This window comes from Staurois parvus, unplaced genomic scaffold (genome assembly GCF_062004578.1).
Source record: "Staurois parvus isolate SC_StPar_1 unplaced genomic scaffold, SC_StPar_1.0 ptg001398l, whole genome shotgun sequence".
NCBI lineage: Eukaryota > Metazoa > Chordata > Amphibia > Anura > Ranidae > Staurois > Staurois parvus.
In genome coordinates, this window is record NW_028319194.1 from 11,117 (window position 1) to 23,326 (window position 12,210).

The window sequence follows — 12,210 nt, forward strand, 5'->3', positions numbered from 1 at the left end:
ATTCACTATATCCGCTCTCCCCGGACCCTGCATTCACTATATCTGGTCTCCCCGGACCCTGCATTCACTATATCCGCTCTCCCCGGACCCTGCATTCACTATATCCACTCTCCCCGGACCCTGAATTCACTATATCCACTCTGCCCAGACCCCGCATTCACTATATCCGCTCTCCCCGGACCCCGCATTCACTATATATACTTTCCCACGGTACACACAACATGGAAATGCAATTATTTTAGTAAATATAAACTGCTAAATACCTTTTCTCATCAACAATCTTGTGACGTCTATCTGTCCAGCAGAGCGCTGGTTACAGCTTGTAGAAGGAGTTTTCATTCTCCTGTAGGAGGCTGCAGGACCGCTAACCTCTATTTGGAGATTTGCTGATTAACCCTGTGCTGATGACAAGAAAAAAAAAACTTTATAGCAATACACACCAAACTGAGCATGTGCATCTTGCTCCCGAGCATCTGTTCTATCAGGAGATATTTTAGGAGACAATGGAAGAAGGGAAGAATCAGAGAAGAGAAGATCAAACATCCTTTATACACAAGGCAGAGGATTAACCCCTTATGTTCCACAGTGAGTATAACAAGCATGCTTTACGGCATCTACAGACTGATTGTACTGTCGTGGGTTCAGTAACACTTTACGATCGGACAAAGTCTCTATCTGGGCCACACAAAGCTCTTGTATAGTAGGGAAGTATACAGCTGTTCCAGCATAGTAGGAAATTATTAAACTGTCATTTTAATTTTTGTCCACAAGATGTCGCTGTTCTACCACCTTCTGCAGACACGCCAACGTTAGTCTGAAACAAAGTAAATATTTCTGCTACTTTGTTGCTGTTTGATGCAAAATGTATTAAGTTCTATTTAAAAGAGGCGTACAAACAATATTTACAATATACCGTTTTTCTTGTATGAAATGGAAACATTGAATGCATCTTTGGAGGAAAAAATTTTAAATTGCACATCACGGAAGGCTGCTATAGTGTGAACTGAGCCAGTCCTGTCCACCATCACTGAATGGACGGTTCATTACCCCGCCAACAGTCCTCCCCGATCCTCTGCCGGGTGTTCAGCTTTCTTATAGGCCAGCTGTAATAGGCTGGTGCTGGCTGTACTTCCTATGTCACAATACAAATGGCCGCTACACTCTGATACTCCAATTCACTCACCTAGTTGGCACCTTCAGTTTAATCATGGGTATGCTTTAAAGCACGGGTGTCAAACTGGTGGCCCTCCAGCTGTTGCCAAAATCTCATGAGGCATTGCAAGATTGACAGTTACAAGCATGAGTCCCAAAGGCAGAGGTATGATGGGACTTGTTGTTTGGCAACAGCTGGTGGGCCACCCGTTTGACACCCCTGCTGCAAAGACATCAGTCTACCCAAAAATGGAAGACTGACATATCTCACAAAATGAGTTGTGGAGATCTCTGTATTCTGTAGATGGTGGTATGGAGGACCTGTACTGTGCCCATTACTGATTACCATGCCTTGTTCTGCACTATGTCTCTGTATGGGGGAGGCCATCTTGGTAGAGGAGCAGGGTTTTGCTTCCTCAGCTCAGAGCTGCTTCCCTGATGACTGATGGAGGGTGCAGTATAATGGTAGAAGCAGCGGGAGTTGTGGAAAAAGCACTGATCTACAGAATGAATAAAGCTGAAAGATCCTTCCACTGCAGGTCCTCAGGTGCAGCTACCCCTCCAGCAAGGAGAAAATTGAGCAGCACAGTAGTGACATCATCTAATGACTGGTGGAGGGTGCACTATGATGTAGAACAGGGGTCCTCAAACTACAGCCCACCAAAGACAATTATCCAGCCCGCTGGGCCAGCCAGAGAACAAAAAAATAAAAAACCCAGCACTGGCCGGCAAATAGCTGGACTGCACGCTGGGTGCTCGGCCATGAGGACCCAGGGAGCGGCAGCCTGGGAGCGGCAGCCTGGAAGCCCCACATTTCACCTGCTGCAGCCAGAGGAGCAACAGGAGAGGAGGAGAGTACACCAGGTACAGTGCATTGCAGTGTCCAATGTATCACAGTACAGTGCATTACAGAGTACAATGCATTGCGGTGGCCAGTGCATTACAGAGTACAATGCATTGCGGTGGCCAGTGCATTTTAAATATTGTATTGCTTTTCCCTGTTCTTTGCACTACAAATAAGATATGTGCAGTGTGCATAGGAGTTTTTTCATATTTTTTTTCAAACTATAGTCCAGCCCCCCAACAGGTGAATGTCCGTGAACTGGCCCGCTGTTTAAAAAGTTTGAGGACCCCTGATGTAGAAGCAGCAGAAGAGATGGAAAAAGCACAGAGCTACAGAATGAATGCAGCAGAAGCAGGGGGATCCTTGCACTGCAGGTCCTCAGGTACAGCTACCCCTCCAGCAAGGAGAATAATGAGCAGTATAGTCGTGGCTTCATCTGATGATTGGTGGGTTAATGACAGAGATAGAGAAAGCACAGATCCACAGAACGCATGAAGCAGAAGCAGGGAGATCCTTGCTCTGCAGGCCCTCAGGTACAGCTTCCCCTCCAGCAAGGAGAACAGTAGTGACATCACCCAATGACTGATGGGGTATTGATAGTGGTAGAGCAACCACAGACCCACAAAAAGGATGAAGCGGATATAGGGAAGCAGGGAGATCCTTACACTGCAGGTTGTTAGAACAGCTTCCTCTCCAACAAGGAGAACAGCGATCAGCACATTCACATGACTAGCAGTAAGTGTTCCCAGAGAGCTCTATCAATGAGCAATGAAGGCATTTAAAGCTGAAGTTTAATCTACTTGTATTTTTCTGAACAGATTCATCCCTCACACCCAGCAATATCATCAATGGATCTCTGTGCATCTTTATGCAATGCAGACAGATCATGGCTGGTGGGAAGGGCTGGCAGGGTGCTGTACATAGCTTCTTGTAAACATCACCCTGTCTCAGTACTTCTCTCAAGAGCCCTCAGTCTTGATGCAAGCAGTGGGCTGGCTACTGGCAGGAGTTATTCCAATATCAAAATGCCTTGATGGGTGGGTGTCAGGCTGGAGGTGTAGGTGTTCCTAGATAAACTGTATTGCAGACCACCCTAGGTAACACCCACATGTAATTGCTGATCCTCCATGATTGAAATTCAATGAAGGAAATGGGCGGGGACAGGGATAGTCAGGCTAGGGAGGAAAGCCTAAATAATGCTGGACATCTTCCAGCCAGGAAATGAGGCGGAGCTCTGTCTGACTTGCTGCAGCTTCTGATGCACAGTGTGAGAAGCCAACAGTGTGAAGTGAAATCAGAGGAAGCCATTTCAGCCCAGGAGAGGAGCCGCTACAACTGTGCAAGACTGAAGGGAAGGGACTCTGGCCTGACAAGTGGATTTTCCTCCACGACAATGCTCCTGCACATGATGCATTAAGTGTTTGGTCAAGTTTTGGAATGGATTTCTGGGTCAGGAACTCACAACCACCTTATTCCCCTGACTTGGCACCCTGCCACTTCTGGCTCTCTTTCCAAAAATAAAAAAAAGCCTTAAAAAAGACACAGATTTGGTGACATTCTGAACATTCAGCACGCCGCTACAAAGATACTGAGCAGCATTCCAGAAAATGAATTCCAGGAATGTTTCTGGCAGTGGCAGAGTCGTCTGGAAAAGTGTGTCGCTTCACAAGGGGACTACTTTGAAGGTGACAACAGCTGCTAGTTCCAGGAATTAAATGTCACACATCATATAAGGGAAAGTATCAGTGCCCACACCAAGGCTCCTCTGTATAACCCTAAATAAGTAAAAGGAAATCCCCCCCCCCCAGGACATCACAGCAAATAAGGGATGAAAAAACTGTATTGGGCCCGGGCCTGCCCTCCCAATCATGTGATTCAGGTGTTCCAATCCCCTCCATGGACACAGGTGTATACAATCAAGCCCCTAAGCATGCAGACTGCTTCTACCAACATTGGTGAAAGAATGGGTCGCTCTCAGGAGCTCAGTGACTCCAAGCGTGGTCCCGTGATAGGTGGTCACCTGAGCAATAAGTCCATCCGTGACATTTCCTGGCTACTAAATATTCCACGCTCAACTGTTAGTGGGATTATAACAAAGTGGAAGCAACTGGGAACAACAGCCACTCAGCCACCAAGTGGTAGGCCACGTCACATGACGGCGGGGTCAGCGCATGCTGAAGCGCGCAGAAGTCGCCAACTGTCTGCAGAGTCAATAGCTAAAGACCTCCAAACTTGGTGTGGCCTTCAGATGAGCCCAACAACAGTGTGTAGAGAGCTTCATGGAATGGGTTTCCATGGCCGAGCAGCTGCATCCAAGCCTTACATCACCAAGTGCAATGCAAAGCGTCGGAGGCCGTAGTGTAAAGCACGCCGCCACTGGAATCTAGAGCAGTGGAGACGTGTTCTCTGGAGTGACCAATCACGCTTCTCTGTCTGGCAATCCGATGGACGTGTCTGGGTTTAGCGATTGCCAGAACGGTACTTGCCTGACTGCATTGTGCCAAGTGTAAAGTTTGGAGGAGGGGGGATTATGGTGTGGGGGTGTTTTTCAGGGGTTGGGCTTGGCCCCCTAGTTCCAGTGAAGGGAACTCTTAAGGCGTCAGCATACCAAGACATTTTAGACAATTTCATGCTCCCAACTTTGTGGGAAGTTTGGGGATGGCCCCTTCCTGTTCCAACATGACTGCGCACCAGTGCACAAAGCAAGGTCCATAAAGACATGGAGGAGCCAGTTTGGGGTGGAGGAACTTGACTGTCCTGCACAGAGTCCTGACCTCAACCCCATAGAACACCTTTGGGATGAATTAGAGCAGAGACTGTGATCCAGGCCTCCTCCCCCGACATCAGTGCCTGACCTGACAAATGTGCTTCTGGAAGAATGGTCCAACCTTCCCATAGACACCCTCCTAAACCTTGTGGACGGCCTTCCCAGAAGAGTTGAAGCTGTTATAGCTGCAAAGGGCGGGGCCAACCCAATATTGAACCCTACGGACTAAGACTGGGGGGCCATTAAAGGTCATGTGTGTAGAAAGGCCGGCGGCCCAATACTTTTAGCAATACAGTGTACTTTCATTTCCAGTCCTGTCTGCATGATGCGGGTCCAAGGTTGGATGGCGGCCATTCCCCCGGCGCTGTAATGACCAATAATAGACACCCAATTATGTGACTTCACAATGCTAACCAGACCCTTGGATGGCGATCGGTCGGTGTCAGGCGAAGGGCCATTACACCGTTGCTTGGCAATAGGCAATGGACTGAGCTTATCAGCAGCCAGACGGCTCCAACAATACCCATCGCTGGGCTAAATGCAGAATAAAGAAGTTCATTCTTCCTCCTGGCTGCCTGCCAAATGGCAATAAAACCCGGTCAGAGGATAGAAAACACCGGCATTGCGGGGCTGCCAATCCTTTGGGGTAACTCCGGCCACTCCTCCAGTCTGGCACAGTTGTACTGGCTCCTCTCCTGGACTGAAACGGCTTCCTCTGGTGTCACTGCACACTGTGAGCTTCCCACAATGTGCATTAGAAGCTGCAGCCAGTCAGATAGAGCTCCGCCTCATTTTCTGTCTGGAGGACGTCCAGCATCATCTAAGCATTTCCTCCCCAGCCTGGCTGTCGCTGGCCCCGCCCCTTGTATTTACTGGATTTCAGTTCATGCTCAGCATCATGTGTCCATTACCTAGGGTGGCAGGGGCAGACTGACAACTCATGGGGCCCCCGGGGATCATGGGGCCCCTGTGTCCTTGCCCAAACTCAAAAAAGCCTATGAAAAAGGTATCAGGGGCATCTCATGGGGCCCCCTTCTGACTCCGGGCCCTCTGGCAGTGCCTGAGTTTCCAAATGGTCAGTCCACCCCTGTAGAGTGGTCTGTACACAAATGCAGTCTGCCCAGGAACGCCCATTCCCCCAGATTGACACCCACCCATCAAGGCATTTTGATTTTGCATAGCTCCACCCAAGCACCGGCCCACTGCTTGCATCAGGGTTGAGGAGCACTGAGGAAGGGTGCTGCAATGCTTTTAGGAGGCTACGTACAGTACCCTGCCAGCCCCGCCCACCAGCCGTGATCTGCCTGCATTGCTGAGAGGAGCACAGAGACCCAGTGATATCAGTGGGTCTAAAATAAGGTGTGTAATGAAAATGGAAACGTTTCATTTCCAAACCTCGTTAAAACATTGATGTACTTTTAAGAAAAAAGGAATGGGAGTAACTGAGCTCCACGTACCTGATATTCTGCTGAGCCGAATTCTCTGGTCTGAACGCTGATGTGTGTGGACGCCCATTTCTGGGCAGAGATGGGGGAACAATTGTCTGCGAGATGGAATCAGGACTCGGGAATGCCGCAATACGCAACGGGCAAATTGAAAAATCCAAGGGACCTGATTGGAAAGACCGAGAGCGACGACAAGGCATTACCCCCCCCCCCCCCCCCCGTGATATGGGATGCTCATTGTGCTATTGGGACTGAAGTGCGGATGGAATAGGACAACAAAATCCCCCAAACTGTGCCAGGCTGCTCTCTATAGACAGAGATTCCATATACAGTATGTGCTGAGAGAGAACCTGCACTCAAATAGTCATCAGGTTGGAAGAAATAGTAACTAAAGGAGTGCAAGTCTTACCTGTCCTGGAGAAAATGCTGATTCTGGCTCTTTGCAGTGCTTGCTATCCGGCTGGGCGTTTAGGCATGTGATCTGCTGAGGAAGATTCCGAGGTCATCCCACATAGAAGAAAAATATATTTGAAATATATTTTAAAAATATTCTTCCCAAATATATTGCCATATATCCCCTCCCTCCTAGATTGTAAGCTCCCAGGATCAGGGCCCTCCTATCCCTCTTGTATTGAACTGTATTGTTGCTGTATTGTCTCCCAGTATATTGTAAAGTGCTGAGCAAACTGTTGGCGCCATAAATCCTGTATAATAATAATAATAATAATATAAATCCTGTATAATAATAATAATAATATAAATCCTGTATAATAATAATATTTGAAATGCTACAATTTTGGCCATAGTTAATATATTTCAAAATATATGTCCGTAAATACAGGTGAAACTCGAAAATTAGAATATCGTGCAAAAGTTCATTTATTTCAGTAATGCAACTTAAAAGCTAAAAAGAATAAAAAGTTGCACTTTATCCATAGCTTTCATTAAATATGAATTCTGATCAGGGGTGGTCTGACAACTCATGGGGCCCCCGGGCAATAGGGGATCATGGTGCCCCTGTGTCCTTGCCCAAACTCAAAAAAGCCTATGAAAAAGGTACCAGGGGCATCTCATGGGGCCCCTATTGACCCCGGGCCCTCAGGCAGTGCCCGAGTTTCCAAATGGTCAGTCCGCCCCTACACGTGACTTAAAAACTGCACCATAAAATTTTTTAAGGCATTTTTCAGGCGTTTTCCATTGGTTTCAAAGGGATGAGGTGTTTTTGGGGTTTTTTTTTTTACTCCCCAAACATGCCCCAAAGATGCTGCAAGCAGGCATTGTTACACCGCAACGCAAGCGCAATGCCTCCGTGTGAACACATACATAGATATACATTCACATACATAGGGAAGAGTTTTTCTTGAGCTTTTCAAGTGCTTTTTTTTAAATGTGAAAACTCAAAAACTCTTCAGTGTGAAGACAGCCTTAGACTACTTTCATGCTGATCTGCCACAAAAACACAGCAAAAACGAATAGACATTTTTACCGCGCTTTTCCCGCACTTTCTGAGTAGTTTTTTAAAGTACACGTGACTTAAAAACTGCACCATAAATTTTTTTCAGGCGTTTTCCATTGGTTTCAATGGGATGAGGTGTTTTAGGGGCTTTTTTTTTTTTTTTACTCCCCAAACATGCCCCAAAGATGTGTTTTTACACCGCAATGCAAGCACAACGCCTCCGTGTGAACACATACATAGATATACATTCACATACATAGGGAAGCAGTTTTCTTGAGCTTTTCAAGTGCTTTTTTTAAATGTGAAAACACTTCAAAAACTCTTCAGTGTGAAGGTACTTTCGTGCTGATCTGCCGCAAAAATACAACAAAAACGCATTTTTGTGTGTTTTTGCCACGCTGAGCGTTTTTTTTAAAGTACACTCCTCGGTGTGAGGCAGCCTTAAGGAGAATTAAATGAAAGATTCCCTAAATTTAGAAGAGAAGACACCTGATTGGATACTTTGTCACCAGACTGTGCCCTGCCAGGAAATTCCAAGAAGAATACGGACACGGAGCGATTGACTCCCCCGGCCTACTAGCTCTCCACTGTCTATCGCTGTGACCTTTGTGCCTTCCTTAGGACTCCAGCACTCCTGTGCCTCCAGCGAGTGACTCCAGCAACCTTGCGATTGCGGTGACCCCTTTGTGCCTAGTGACTTTTGTGATCTCTCAGCACTCCTGCACTTCTGTCTCCAGTGTTTCCAATGACCCCTGTGTCTCCAGTGACCCCTGTGCGCTCCTGAACCTCTAGTGACCCTTGTGACTCCAATGACCCCTGTACCCCCACAATCCTGTGTCTTCAGTGTTCCCAATGAACCCGTGCACCCCTATGTCTCCAGTGACCCCCTTGACTCTGGCACTCCTGTGTCTCCAGTCACCCATGTGTCTCCGACACTCCTGTGTCTCCAGTGACCCGTGTCTCCGGCACTCCTGTGTCTCCAGTGACCCTGTGTCTCCAGTACTCCTATGTCTCCAGTGACCCCTGTGTCTCTGGCACTCCTGTGTCTCCAGTGACCTCCCGTGTCTCCAGTGACCCCATGTCTCAGGCACTCCCGTGTTTCCAGTGACCCCTGTGTCTCAGACACTCCCGTGTCTCCAGTGACCCCTGTGTCTCCGGCACTCCCGTGTCTCCAGTGACCCCTGTGTCTCCGGCACTCCCGTGTCTCCAGTGACCCCTGTGTCTCCGGCACTCCCGTGTCTCCAGTGACCCCTGTGTCTCCGGCACTCCCATGTCTCCAGTCCAGTGACCCCGTGTCTCCGGCACTCCCGTGTCTCCAGTGACCCCCCCGTGTCTCTGGCACTCTTGGGTCTCCAGTGACACCTGTGTCTCCAGTGACCCCTGCGTCTCCGGCACTCCCGTGTCTCCAGTGACCCCTGCGTCTCCGGCACTCCCATGTCTCCAGTGACTCGTGTCTCCGGCACTCCCATGTCTCCAGTGACCCGTGTCTCCGGCACTCCCATGTCTCCAGTGACCCGTGTCTCCGGGACTCCCGTGTCTCCAGTGCCCCGTCTGTCTCCAACATTCCTGTGTCTCCAGTGACCCGTGTCTCCGGCATTCCTATGTCTCCAGTGACCCCTCTGTCTCCGCCACTCCTGTGTCTCTAGTGATCTCTCAGCACCTTGTGACTTCCAGTAACTTTACAGCATCCTACGTCACTCTGTGACCCCAGACAGTGATATAATGAGAAGTTCTCACCCTTCTCCTGCTCAATACAAAACAAAAAAGTTAGACGTTAAACACGTAATAAATAAAACTTGGGACCCTCCACTCTGGTATGTGTCGGCGACGTATGAAGGTTGTCCCCGACATGGCCCAATTGAGTGTGAATGTGACGATGGTTCAGCTCAGTCCACTGACACGCCATACATCTCCCTTCCTATAGAGTGGGGGGCCCCCGCCTGCCCCTCTCACGCTCCTGAGAACCGAGCAGGGAAAGTCGGGATTTGGTTCATCGCTGGGCCATTAGCTGGATTTATGGGGCCATTTCTATAGAGCCGTGAGAAGTGGCCACTTCCTGGCAGGGCTCGGAGCTCTCCGTCTATCTGGCCCTGACACCGGGTTTTTGTGCCGCTGCGCGGTGAATGAGCTTCTCCAGCACCGGCTGGATTTATGGCTCCTCTAATGGGCTACGAGCGAAGCATTTCAATCTCCCCGACATGAATATTCACAGAGTCGTAAACGAGAACAGAGGCATTTATCCGAAGACCCCTTATTCATCTGAGATAGCGGCAGAACGCGTCGCCGCTAAAACGCTTTCCATATAAAGACGCATTCTGCGGGGCTCCCCCCCAGAGCAGCACAAGGAGGACTACGAATGCCCGTCCCCTTCGCGTGTTCTGTAGATCTGTGATCGATACATTATTGATCCCAATAAGAAATTGAGAAAAATGATCAAAACTGTCGCAGATCATAACAAATGATCTATTAGGTCGCAGTGACCAAACATTTAAAAACAGTCCGGCGCCACCTACCAAATGGCGCCATAATGCGTTCATTGTATTGTGGCATTCATAAGCCATGACATGACTAGGGGGTCTTCAAACTCCTGATTCACCAGCCGTATCCCACAGGAACATGCACTGCGACCTTTCTGCTTTTGTCGCACCAGAAGATATGCTGGAATCTGCATTATATGAACCCCTTCCCGCCAAGCATCCCTTTAATAAGGTCTGTTTGATCCTGTCTTCTATGCCCCTTCTCTAATTGAAATAACCACCTGATACAGACTTAATCCGTAGTCACGTGTACATGCTCAGTTTGGTGTGTTTTGCTAGAGAGGTTTTTTTTTTTCTTGGGAGAGTGCATGTGATCAGCACAGGGCCAATCAGTGCTGTCCAGACAGAGTCAGGGGTCCTGCATCCTCCTAGAGCAGAAAGAAACTCCTTCTACAAGCTTTGACCAGTGCTCTGCTGAAGTCACATGACTGCTCTTATTGCTGATAACAAAAAGGTATTTAGCAGTTTATATTTACTAAAATAATTGCATTTTCATGGTCTGTGGGAGACCAGATATAGTGAATGCAGGGTCCGGGGAGAGCGGATATAGCGAGTGCGGGGTCCGGGGAGAGCGGATATAGCGAGTGCGGGGTCCGGGGAGAGCCGATATAGTGAACGCGGGGTCCGGGGAGAGCCGATATAGTGAACGCGGGGTCCGGGGAGAGCCGATATAGTGAACGCGGGGTCCGGGGAGAGCGGATATAGTGAACGCGGGGTCCGGGGAGAGCGGATATAGTGAACGCGGGGTCCGGGGAGAGCGGATATAGTGAACGCGGGGTCCGGGGAGAGCCGATATAGTGAACGCGGGGTCCGGGGAGAGCGGATATAGTGAACGCGGGGTCCGGGGAGAGCCGATATAGTGAACGCGGGGTCCGGGGAGAGCGGATATAGTGAACGCGGGGTCCGGGGAGAGCGGATATAGTGAACGCGGGGTCCGGGGAGACCAGATATAGTGAACGCGGGGTCCGGGGAGAGCGGATATAATGCATCCACTCTCCTCCCTCCCCTCTACCCTGCGGCACCTGCTATGCTGGTCTTGGGGAAGTGGAGCCCGGAATACAGCAGTGGGGGGGGGGGGGGGGGGTCAGCAGAACCGCCTGAATGCTTCCACCTGACAAGTGAGCCCGGCTGTTTGCTAGAAAAATAAACACCTTCCCTGTGCCCAGAACTGCATGTCCTGAGCATCAGGCAATACAAATGATAGCAGTCAGTGACTCCTGCAATTGATACATTGTAACTGATAACAATCAGAGACTGCTGGGGTTGATACATTGTAAGTGATAATCAGCGACTCCTGCAATTGATACATTGCGATAACAATCAGTGACTCCTGCAATTGATACATTGCGATAACAATCAGCGACTCCTGCGATTAATACATTGTAAGTGATGACAGTCCGAGCCCCCTGGTGGTCTCTGAGATTTCAATGCTGGGCCCGGATGACGTCACTCGCATTTTCTACATCAGCTGACGCAGCCAATCAGACAATGATAATGCGGGGGGGGGGGGGGTGAGTCGGTAGGCTCTATACTGTAAATTGATAATGAGTAAGTTTCATGTACACAGTTTGGCGGCTGGGACAGATTGGCACGTTTTTCCGGTAGTTTTTGCGGCAGATGAGGACGCCAGCCCGGCTCGTATTACTGCAAGATGATATTCACCAACACATTTCATGGCGCTGCAATTAACAGGTTTTTTTCCCAGTTCCCTCTAATTAATTTGGCGAGGGGATACCGGCGGGAGGCGTCTGGGAGCGGCACAGATGGCGCGGTTTCTTCACCGACTCTCAGTAAATAAACATTCTGCCTGTCTGTGGAACGGCGCTGAGTCTTCCGGCGCTCGTTACCGTACGCCTGTGAAAATTCCGATTCCTGCTTCTTGTTAATAATTAGCTGCCGTACGCACATATGTATGTAAGGGTGTCGCTGGAAAACGGGACTCCAACCAAATTTTGTTCAAGTAGAACTCCATCTACATGCAGTTCTCATACATTTATGTGGCCTGCTAT

The 12,210-nt window shown here is 49.1% G+C and overlaps 1 long non-coding RNA gene across 1 annotated transcript; it reads right to left on the reverse strand.

The window, feature by feature from the left end:
* Window positions 1-218: 218 nt before the first annotated feature.
* On the reverse strand, window positions 219-9,923 carry LOC149436213 (uncharacterized). Its single transcript, XR_016308324.1, has 3 exons — window positions 9,402-9,923; window positions 6,618-6,689; window positions 219-401 (listed from the first exon to the last, which is right to left on the reverse strand). It is a non-coding gene; the product is annotated as an uncharacterized LOC149436213 (long non-coding RNA).
* Between the last annotated feature and the right edge of the window lie 2,287 nt (window positions 9,924-12,210).